The sequence below is a fragment of the Homalodisca vitripennis genome, chromosome 7, assembly GCF_021130785.1.
Source record: "Homalodisca vitripennis isolate AUS2020 chromosome 7, UT_GWSS_2.1, whole genome shotgun sequence".
In the NCBI taxonomy this organism is placed as follows: domain Eukaryota; kingdom Metazoa; phylum Arthropoda; class Insecta; order Hemiptera; family Cicadellidae; genus Homalodisca; species Homalodisca vitripennis.
The window spans coordinates 22210627-22223368 of record NC_060213.1 but is presented as its reverse complement, the minus strand read 5'-3'; the positions used below and the strand labels follow the sequence as shown (position 1 = coordinate 22223368).

Sequence of the window (12742 nt, the reverse complement as noted above, 5' to 3'; positions counted from 1 at the left end):
CAAGGAAAATAGAAATAACTCTGCTTAAATTCCACAGACTGGCAAGCCCCCTCTATTTTTAAAATATTAAAAACTGTAGGAAAAAGTCATGGCAACCGTTATGAAAGTGAGGATTGAACTATGCCATAAAAGTTGCAGTTTTTTGGAGGTAGCATACAATTTTTTTGTACAGCACAATACTTTTTTACATAGAAGTAGCAGCATGAAGACAGAGTTTCTTTCAGGCCATTGTGACTCAGTTGAGAGTCTGATCAGTAGATATGTTATCACAAAATTGAATGAGAAATCCATCACAGCTGAAAAGGATTACGACACAATGGGAATACTTTTGGCCTTACTGTGGGATATGATGGTGGATAATCATATTGAGCTCCTTGAAAGCCTCTCTGTAGTTGAGGTCTTATTGCTCTTTGTTGTATTATCAACACCTATTGAAGATTTGTGTAACTTGTACCTCCCAAGGCTGCTAGTCCACATCAAAGGTGGGACTCAAAAAGTGAGTAATAGGCAGTTAGTTAGGTTCTGTGATCGCTGATGTGTTTCATTCTTCTGATGACGAATAGAGTGGAATTTAGTTTCTTACTCAGCTGATTTATGTGTGGTGTCCATGTTAGGCTATTGTCTAAAATTTCACCTAGGTATTTATTTGAACTAATAGTTGTTATATCTGGGAGTTCTTGGTGATGGTTTGGGGTGGTCGTGAATATGAGTTGGAACGTTTTGCTTTCATCCAAAACCAAGTCATTTTGGTAGTAAAAATGTTTTGCTATGTTGTAAGTCATAAAGGTATTTTGGGAAGACGGATGTAGAGGACAGGGGCGAGTAAGGATCCCTATGGCACTCCTATAGTTATTGGTAGAAGTTCTGATTTTGTCTTTTGCATGATATGGTTCTCTTCATAGCTGATTTTCACCAGTTGCCTCCTGTCACTTATAGCTTTTAAACCATTGAGCTTCTTTTCCAATGATACCAAGGGCTTTGAGTTTCTTTCAAGCAGAATTGTTGAGGCAATGTATCCTTGTTCTAATTTCTCTATGAGTTACATAGTGGCTGTTATTGTTGACCTGCTCTTGATGAAGCTATGTTGTTTAGGAGTGAGGGGTTCAGCTAATGGAGATGTTCCGTGAGTCTGTTCAAGAATACTCGATAAGTACTTTAGAGAAGTTTGAAATTAATGGGATAGGGTGATAGTCGGTTGCTTTAGTAACTTTGCCACTTTTATATTTTGGATAGACTAGCTGTTTTGATAGTATTGGAAAATATTACTTCATTTAGGGTTTTATTTATTTGGTTTTTGAAAGGTACTGTTAGTTCATTCTTGCAGTGCTTACTTACTTCTGATGTGTCATAGAGCTGGGGTTTTGGATCGGAATATGTTTGCTAGAATCTTTTTGTTCCATGTTCTTCCTGTGTGTTGTTTTATTGGAAAGTTCTATCTGTAATTGTCACAAAGAAATTGTTTAAGTAGTTTATTGCACTGTTGAATGTGTTTAAAGACCAATAAAGCTCTTGAATCTAGTCAGTGAATTTTTCGGGTGAACTGTACACCACTCTTTCCACATTTAAGCTCTCTGTGAGATGTCTCTTCTTTTCTATTCCTCTCTGTTTATAACCTTATATATGGCTTCTGATTTATTTTATGCCTGCTTTATCAGATCTAATTGTACTTTTTTCTCAAGTCTTTAAGTTTAAGGCTGTAGTTTTTCTTCCTTTGAGCTGTTATATTTTTGTCATTTGTATTGGCAGTAGGATTTCTCAGTGTAATTCTTCTAGATAGGATATTTTTAATTCTTAACATTCAACATTGCATACTCATATTGATTTTATTTGTTTTTACTATTTTGTTTGGACAGACTGCATTTAGTGTGTGTGAATCTCAAAACACTGTCTAGGGCAATGAAGGCAGCTTCGGTTTTTCTTTAGTACATTTGCCCAGTTTTGGGTTGCTAAGGGAGATTGTATTTCTTTGTATTGTATTTTATGCAAGTTTATGACCCTTTATTTAGACTTTGTTGAAGTGTTGTTTTCCATATTTGGGCTGTATGACCTGAGAGCCCTGTGTGGACAGCAGGTCCTCATTTAAGTTTGTACAGTTGGCATCTATGGAAGTCTGGCTGTTGTGTGTGATTCTTGTAGGAGGTAGTTTAATTCTCTTTGATCCATCCATCCAGAGCATCTGTTTGTTAGGCATCAGTTAGGCTGTCAACATTGATGTCGTCCATTGTAAATAAAATTGGGTTGTTTGCATTTGAGATTTTATCAAGTTCAATTGAAAGTTTGTCAATAGTGATATTTACGCTAGAGTGCTGGGATCTGTAGTGTACAAATAGAAAAATAACAGTAAAACATGTTTAAAATGTTTTCAAAGTGTACAGGGTGCGGCAGCATAACTTCCTTTTTTCAAAACTCAATAAAAACTATTGTATGCATCAGAAAATATTTATTTATTTTTTATAATGTAGGTACATGTCTAAAGTTTTTATTTACATTGTTTTGAAGATCAAATCTGTTAGGTGACGTCCCCCATTCTCCATACATTGCGTAAGCCGATTTCTGGCGTTTGTCATGACTGTTGTTAGCGTAGCAGGTGTTATGTTGGCAATTTCTTCTCGGATGTTGGTCTTCAAATCTTGTAGGGTTCTTGGACGGTTCACATAAACACGGGATTTCAAAAAACCCCATAGAAAAAAATCACAAGGTGACAGGTCAGGAGAGCGTGCCGGCCATTCCAAATCGCCTCTAATTGAGATAAGGCGCTCTGGAAAGTTTTCCCTCAAAACAGCCATCGATGCTCTCGAAGTGTGTGCTGTTGCACCGTCTTGTTGGAACCAAGTGTCCCCCAAATCCAAATCTAGCCGTGGGAAAAAAAAATTCTGTAGCATGTTTACATACCGGTCCGAAGTCACTGTCACTGTAACCTCATTTTCCTCAAAAAACCAGGGACCAATAATTCCAGCTGAGGAAATTGCACACCACACTGTGACTTTCGGTGAGTGCAAAGGCCTTTGATGCAATTCTCGAGGGTTGGGTTCCCAGTAGCGCTTGTTTTGTTTGTTTACAGACCCACACAAATGAAAATGGGCTTCATCGCTAAAAAAAACAATAGCACCCTCGGGAACGACATCAAGAAGAAGCTCACACGCGTTCATCCGAGAATTGAAGTCACGTTCTGAAAGTTCCTGCACTATCGCCATCTTATAGAGATGAAAATGAAGATCATCACGAAGAATTCTTCTCACAGACCGATCGGATAGTCCAAGGGCAGATGCGTGTTTGCGCGCAGAACGCCGTGGTGGTCGCAACATTGACGCTCTCACTGCTTCAATGTTCTCAGGTGATCTAACGGGCCGAGGGACTCCAGTTCTTTGTTTTGTCGCACTTGCAGTTTGTCTGAATGTAGTGACCCATGTAACAATTGATTTGCGGTCTGGGAAGGGAGCCAACGGGGCTAAATTAAAGCGATTCCGAAATGCACGCTGTGTTGCAATAACTGAACATCCGCTTGAAAAATAGGCCTCAACGGCAAAGGCACGCTCCTCACTATTCCAACGCATGATGGCGACTGTATCGTGTCGGGACAAAAATTTACAGTACCCCCTCTTGAATGAGACCACTAGCGCTCCGCTATGACATCAACTAACTGAATGGCGCGCATTTTAAAAAAGGAAGTTATGCTGCCGCACCCTGTATTTGGAATGCACTGTAAAATTAATAAAGTAATAAATCAACAAAAACACGATTTGATGACTTCATTGATTTATTATCCAATTTTTAGCACTGAATTAAAGTGTAGTTGTTAGATATCTCACTTATGACAAGCAGACAGATAGAAGTGATGAGAATCAGGCTCTACAAATCAGAAGCTGGGACTCAAATTTAGATGACCAAACAGTAAACTTCTGCTAGTCCTTTTGTTACTACTTCATGTAAATGCAAAGCAAACAAAATTCTACAACAAATACAATATATTATATGTTTTTACATCGATCCAATATTTATGACTTCTGCCAAATGAAAATGTTATAGATACTGGTTTCTAAAATATACGTATTATTGTACTTAATATTTGCATATTTAATTCTTTTAGTTAAAATATTATAAATGATTTTGCAATATTCTTTTCAATAGTACCTATTGATCTGATTGAGAACGATACTTCTACAATAACTACTTGGTGACCAAAGGTTGTTTTCAGCGAAGTTACATGATTGTCACCACGATTACAGTTTCTTACAAAATTATTATTAACTTTGAACAACTAGTGTGTATACATGCAGCGTATTTAAGACTACACACTTTATAAAAATTATGTTTTAAACCATTGCCATCATATTGGTATGCACATTTATATTTTGACTTTGTTGTAATACAACAAATTGCATTTGTAAATAAGGTGACGTTATGTCGGAAATATCTGAACTTACTCATGGTTATTTTATTAAAATTTTAGGTAGAATATTTCTGGCCTTGCCACTCGTAGGGTTCAGGTTTGTTGATGTTACCTTAAAGAAGAAAAGTCTATTGCAAATCTTGATTAAACTATTCAGCTTTTTCAAAGCCTGTCAAAAATGTATTGGAAATTTTTTACTGCCTTTGGATTGGGAGAGGCATTCCCCAGAAATCTATTATAGTTTTCAAGATAAATGGTAGTACGGGAAATACAAAAGGTCTATGGGCTACAAGCCATAACATCTTTGGAAACAAAATAACAATAAATTATACAACAATGTAAGAACACAAGGAGTAAGAACACAGTGGAGTAAACAATTTAATTCTAAAGATTATCAGTTTCATTTACTAAACTTTAGTCAACTTCTTTATCTGCTTTAGCAAATCTAACATAACACAAAAAGTTAAACAAAAACCTCACTTTTGGGACGTCCAGCTTTTGTAGAAAAATCCACCAGTTATGAATTATTAACATTGTATTATTCTAGCCACTATATTCAAACATTGTTTCAAGACTAGTGAAGTACTATAAGAGAACAATGTATGATATAAAACATGTAAATATTTGAACTTTGTACTGTCAAAAATGTTTAATTTTAAATCTGGCAATCAAAAAGTTAACTAGAAAAAATGTTCTATGCTTTGTAAATTATACTTTAAAAATTAATAAAAAGTTAGGGTTCTAACCAATCTTGTTATTATGCATACTGTTATCTTCTGAATATAATTGATGTTATTACATACCTACCAATATCTTAGATTTGATGTTTTTATCAAGTTTGATATGACATCATGGGCTAAAGCATGGATATATATACAACGTATTACATTATACAACATATATAATATAATATGTACAAAATAAACAACTAAATTTTCATTATAATAAAATTTCTTCTTTAAAACCCATAAATATACTTAAAAATATAACTTTTAAATTATTATTGTTTGATTTCCTATTCTGAAGATTAACCCTAGAACTGGTTAAAGACTTATGAGGAGTGCTTTGTTTGTGTTCTCCATTGGAAACTATTCACAGGAAGTCTTTTGAACAATGTTTTAACATCGTATTTATTCACATCAAAGTAAGCTTATGATATAATTTATATATGTAGCACTCACAAAGATATGTTGAGTAATTTGATATAAGATACTTCAGGTTTACATGAACAAACAACTTTATATCCTAGTAATATTATAAATGTGAAATTGCCTTTGTTTATTTGTTTTCACGTATAAACTATTCAACCGATTGTACTGAAATTTTATATGGACATTCCTAAGGTCCCTAGAATAGAATAGAATAGAATAGAATAATTTATTGGCCACAAGATATTTCACACAAATACATAGGCAGGTCAGTATAATTTATAATTGTACTTCACTAGTTTAAAGAAGTCATTGTCAGTCCATTGACTCAATAAAAACTCACTTATTGAATAAAAATGCATTATTTAACAAGAAATTATATAATTTTGATTTAAAAGAACAGTCTTTTAATTTTTTCATTTCCATAGGCAATTTATTCATGAATTTAGATGCAATGTGCAGAGGGTTTTTTTCACTTTTGCTAAGTCTATGTGGAGGTAAATTTTATTAAATGGCTATTTCTTGTATTGTACGAGTGGATTTCATTTCTGAGCATAATTCTGTCTTCATTTTTTCTAAGATACAACAAGCATTGCATTATATACAGACAAGGTAGAGTGAGAATCCTGAGCTGTACAAAAATATCCCTACAGTGATCAAGCCTACCAGCTCCAGCAATGATACGGATAGCCTTTTTCTGTAGTATAAATACCTCTTCGGCATGGGAGGCTCCACCCCATACAACAAGACCATAGGTAATATGTGATTGGAAAATACCAAAATAGGCAGTGCGGATCCCGTTCTGGTCCCAATTCACCACATAAGCGTTTTAAAGGCATAAATGCTTTAATAGGATGAGTATAGGCCCATTATTTCATAAATCCTTCTTGGTTACGCCCTACTGGTCTTTAAAGCAGTAAAAACTCCCACCTTGGTCTCTAAAGTTGTGTAACATGAATTCAGAGAGCCAGTTAAATGTATTCAGCTGTTATGTGTAGACATTGTATAGTGACAGCATAATCACGTGTTTTATTAATTTAACCAATATTTTCAATTTGTTTACATTTATTGAGTGAAAGCACAACAAAAGTAACAACACTTGTTATTTCAAAATCTTGGTAACAAGACAAACTTATTTATTTATTGTGGTTCACAATGTAATGCACGAGACCCTATTTGCAACTTTTATGAAAGAAAATTGTCTGCGTGATATCGCATTCATTTATCACTGATGAGGTATTATATAGCGAACATGGATTGAGTAGCAAGAACTTTACTGTATCATGTATTATCTTTGAATATGGATGGCAACTGTCATAGTTTAAGTATTTAAACGTTGATTTAAATTTTTAATAACAATATCTATATCCATAAATTTAAAAAAAACTGTACTTTTTTAATCAAACCTCATCAATTATTGCAGCATCACCAAAAATAGACAGTAGACAAATTCTTTATTGACATATTCAGTTGAGAATAGTACATTGTGTCATATAGCACGTATCTTGTTTCTAATTAAATTAAATTATTTAAGAATTCATTCTCTGAATAAAATGGTCTTTCTTGTAGCCAGTTGGTCAGTGCATTTTTATGACGTTTTAGTGGTTCTTTTCTTAGAGGTTCTGGAAGTTTATTGAAGTAAAGAGCTCCTTTGTATGACGGCTTCTTTTCAAAGAGACTCAGGTGGTGGACTGGAAGAGTAAAGTTTAAAGCATTACGAGTGTGATGCTGGTGGAAGTCTCTGTTTCTGATTTGTGTAAAACCATATCTTATTGTGCACATTTTTAAGTTTGTTGGTAGTTCTACTGTGTTTTATGTGTCTTCGGCTACTTTTTCATTCGAGCTACAGATTTTATTGTGTGATGTAGCTTAGTGAGTACAAGTTTTGATTGTAAATTAAAATTAAAACTTCTGATTCATCAGTGAATAAAATAAATATATTATTATATTGATCAAAACCATCACGATTCCTGTGGACCAACTCAGTTTCTTCAAATTTAAATGTAATAATTAATAATACTTATGATAATAATAATTTATGTTTTGAGTTTTTCCAAAATTCAGACTTTTTTTAATTTAATAGATTTTAGTTTTACTTTTATCATATAAACCTACATAAATGTTATGTGTGATTCTTACACATTTATGTTTTTATTATATTTTGTAATGAGTTTACATACAATATGATTTACATTTTTCAAAGGACTACTCTTAAAATTTAGTTGAGTAACACACTTTTTTGTTCTACATATAAAAAGTGTGCCTAAATAGGAAGGAAAATTATGATTATGGTACAAAATGAAAAAACTCTTTGTGAATAAAGCACAGTATGCAACATGAATGAGTAAGAATGAAAAGAATATTTTTTATAAATTCTTAAAATATACCTTGCAAACTGCCTAACATATCTTGGAAGAATAGTGGGTCTCTTTTGCCAAGTCTAGGGTTAATATAAAGGTATCTCCATAATAATAAATCAGAGTATAATAAAAAAGTTCTATATTTTGGTTTAAACTGTTTTCAGGAAATAAAATGAAATAAATAGGAATATAAGAACAAAAACAACACAGAATTATATATAAATTAGAAATAAAGTATCAATAATTACGTTCATTGGTTAGAATTAACACATGGTTAACATAAGATTTGGTTTTATAAAATAAACTTTGGTGACTAAGTCATCTTAAATTTGATGCTCTTGGAAATTCATGTTTTGTGATGAACTATGGGCGTGTTCCATAGTTCTTATGTTGTTTATACTTATATATTAAAATTCTATAAATTATAGAATAATATATAAATATTATACTATATTTCTCTATACTTGCAACTTGTTCCATTTCACTGCACTAACGTGTTTGTCCTAATTGAGGTAATACTCATCCCTACAAAACCAAAGTGAATATAAACTTATTATATTATATTGGTATATCTTGGAAAACTGTGTGACTATTGTATCATAATCATACTGCAATTATAAAGCTCTAATCTTCCATGTTATTATATTATATTGGTATATCTTGGAAAAATGTGTGACTATTGAATCATAATCATACTGCGATTATAAAGCTCTAATCTTCTATGTTATTATATTATATTGGTATATCTTGGAAAATTGTATGACTATTGTATCATAATCATACTGCGATTATAAAGCTCTAATCTTCCATGTCGTGATGATATGAAATGAGACAGACTGGGAACCAACACAATTGTCCCTCAAATCCCCAAGTAATTAAAGTTAAGCGACACTGTCACTAGCCACTAGCGTGTTTACAACCTCTGCAGTGTCACGTTGATGTTTCAGCTTTGTTACTTGCTAATGACTTTCCCGGTTGTTCCATTTGCAGTTGTATTACATTTAGTTTTCTTTTTCTCGAGCTTGCAGGAAAACGATGCCCTCATATCTTATGTCAAATTCATGTAGTTTGTTGTTAAGTCCTCGTTATAGTTATGAAAATGCAAAAACGATGAAATTTAAATGTCACAGTGCCTCATATAAGTCCATAATAAAGGAAAAATGTAACCACTAATAGAATTATTTATTGATTTGGATCGGTAAAAGCAAAACATATAGAATTTTTTTAAATTTTTGACAAAGTAAAACTTAAATATCACTGAATATAAATGTATTTAAATTTAATCATGAAATCTTTACACAACGTAGTCAGGTTCTTTGGGTAAAGATTTACAGAGGGTTTTGTTTTCTGTCCGATTTTCACCAAATTTGGCATGAACTTTTTATAAAAAACAATCAGACAGAGTGGGACAACTGCCACAATAACAATGTTTTTCATAAATTTTAATATATAAATCTTGGTACTGGTGATTTGAACAAATGGTGACACAGTGGTTTTATCTGTCTGAAGATCAAAGCTTGATCTCAGATGTGAAGACCTTGAAAGCAGTGAGTCAAGCAACTCGGGTCTGGGCTGCTTATTATTGGTCAGACTCAAATTTGTTCTAACATGTGTATGTGAGCTGCAGCCTCCTTCAAATTCATGCAGATTCTCACATATTTACAAGTTTGTTATTAGGTTCTTTTTATATTGAGTAGGGCTTCAAGATAGCAGCTGTATAAAGTTTTGAGAAGTTTATAATCACACAGCAACATCATGGGCTTGTTTACTGCTACAAATTCAAATTGATTCTCTAAATTTGGTACAGAGGTAGTACCTACACATACCTTGGATAAGTTTATGATCCATTATCAACCAATAAAATAATTTCAATGATTTCTGTTTGAATTTATAAAAACTTTTATCTTGACTATTGTGCAACATCCAAACTGTTTTATAGTACTTTTTATATCTCTCATTGTTTCTATAAAGCAGCAGTTGAAATGTTGGAAGAGGAGCGTTGAGAGTAATTGCATTGTAGAGCTTAACAGGATTCTCAGACCATTTACAAAATCTGTTATTCCTACAATTTTTTATCACCTCATAAGTTTTCCGGATGGTTCTCATGAAGTTTATTAGAATAATGTAATGACATCAGAGTCGTAAATGTAAATACGTTTACAAATGTGACTGACTACAAACTAAATCTATATTTTCAAAAACCACTGATATAAATATAATTTTTTGAGGTTGAGATGCTTATTATTATTAAGATTTGAAGATGACAGAGTTTCTTAATTTTTTCAACTATTATAATAACAATATGCTAACCTTTAAAGTTGTTATCACATCAGTGCTGTACAAATTTATCTTCACAACTAACAATACATTTTTAATTTGTTACTTTGAGATTACACCGAAATGAAATTCTTCCTTCCTTTCAACTGTACTAGAACACAAAAAGTTTATCATCCACATGGCTCATTGTTTAATTTTAAAATTTAAGTATTAAATAATGTTACTTGCTTTACTAACATGCTGCTTTGGAAAATGTCTACTGAAATAAGAATGTTTAGAAAAAATTAGTAGTCAGAAACAATGTAGGTATTGACTTTTCAAAATAGTAAATATAAATTTAAATTACATTTGCAATATTTATCATATTTTGTAAAATAAAAAGAAACTATTTATTTTACAGTAGAGGTTAGAAAATATGGCTAGCGTACGTTTATAATAAAGTAATGGTGGGACTGGAAGGATGGAAACATGTGTTTGTGATTTCACACATAATCTGTAGATTTGATTGCCCGTCTAGTGACTTTACTGTCTCTGCCACGTGCGTGTACTTGTATACTTCGTACTTGCAATAACTGTCAGGAAGCAATTGTGCGTTTCCAGGAAATGTCATAGTTGTCTCATATTTACAGATAATAAAGCATCTGGTGTTAGTTGACAAAGCTTTGCACCAGTCACCTCTGAATTGTTTGTCAAATAATGTATTCTCTCTCCATATTTTGAACTGTATAACTATTAGACTACTACTTTTTTTATAGAGTATTGAAATTGTTTTCATTATTTCCAGACTTTACACACTCACACATATATAATTGTGTGTGTTAAGTAAAAGAAGGGTCCTTAGTAATGAAAACAAACTATTTTTTATACAAATCAAAGTTAGGTATTTTTTATAATAATTGAAATTAAATTAAATGAAAAATTGTCTTTATATTTTTCAAGCGAAGTTAGGACTACATTGTCCTTTCTTAAACGTAACATGATGTGCAAGTATAATTACAAACCATTCGTAATCTTCTATACAAAATAAAATCAAATCAAATAAACAGCATTTAAAATTAATAGTTACTATGTACTCTAAAACTAATAACAAAGTAGTTAATTAAAAGCAAAATGTACTGCTTTAAGTTTATAGTGTATAAAATAAAATAAAAAAATTGAAAGTAATATAAATGATGGTTTTTAAACATAAATAAGGTTTAATGTGTAATATTAAATTTTGAAAACATTCTATCTCTATAACAATCTTTTACTTTCACTCACACATTCATTCTGTCTGCAACAACCTAAGAATAGCGACCCTCATACACCACGGCCACGGACATCCTATATAATTCTCATACAGGAGTGGTTTTATTTTAATTTTTAACCTTTGAGCTGAAATAATTTAATAAAAATTATTAGATCCTCTAATAAAATTATTTTCCACAGAAAAACATGGGATATACGGGACAATACCTATAAAAATTTCTAAATTTAAAATGTTATTTTATGAATATTCTTAAATCAAGCTTGCATGCTTAATTGGATGAAAATCTAACTCCTGGAATTATGAATTTTATGAAATAATATAAAAATAAAATACTATTAAAATTCACTCTTTTGCGGCTTAATGATTGAAAATTGTATGGAGATGTTTGTGTCATCTTCTTAAGAATCTAATAAACTGTAAAAATGTATCGAAATTAACAAATAATTTTTAATTAAATTTTAATTTGACCAAATGATTTGTTGCATTATAACTTTTACAATGGGGTGTCCAAAAGACAATATCTTAATTGATAAAAATTGTAAATTTTATTAAGTGTTACTACTTTCCTCCATACCATTTACGGGGGGAAAGTTAAAAATAATATTTTTGGTTAAATATGTTTGCTGTACTCGTCTGATAAATCGGAAAGAAGTAACAACAGAATTCTTGGTATTTGCATCGTTACGTGTTATCAGAAATTGAAATACACTTTGAGAACTGGTATGTATCTGCTTCTTCAGGTGGAAAGGAAAACTTTAGACATTACACTAAACATGCTAAGGACACGCCAAATCATACTTGACAACGGTAAAGTTATAAGTTTAAAAAAGTATTTTAGTTAACACATAGCAAGACAACTAAAAAAAGTTGATCATTGAAAAGTGATGACCTTATAGTGTTTAGTGTCTTGTATGAACATGCCAGTGTAAAGACAGATCGGTTAATTAATTTGTGAGATGTAACAACTTGAATAAAGTTGTGAATTTCACTCACAAGAAAGATGCTGAAGAAGTAAATAAACTGTGATTACATTTTAGATTGATTTGTTAAAAAAAAAAATGGTTTTCCAACTATGCCGTTCATTAAAGAGATGCGTAGAGAGGATATGTCCTATCGATAATATAACTCATTTGAAAGTGGGTAAGAAGATGAATGAAGATAGCACACAGTTTGGTCTACATAAACATGACTACTGTAGTGTTGTTGTGCATGGGAGCTGATCTGTCGGCTGGAAGGCATAAGTATGTAGTTCTCACATTATTTTAGTGCAGATGATTTCAGAAAGATTTATGTTTGTTTTTGATGGACTCTGAGACTC

At 32.0% G+C, this 12742-nt stretch overlaps 1 protein-coding gene across 1 annotated transcript in view; it reads left to right on the top strand.

Moving 5' to 3' along the window:
- Positions 1-12742, top strand: part of LOC124366641 (von Willebrand factor A domain-containing protein 8) — a 123816-nt gene that overhangs the window by 17281 nt on the left and 93793 nt on the right. The window lies entirely within an intron of this gene.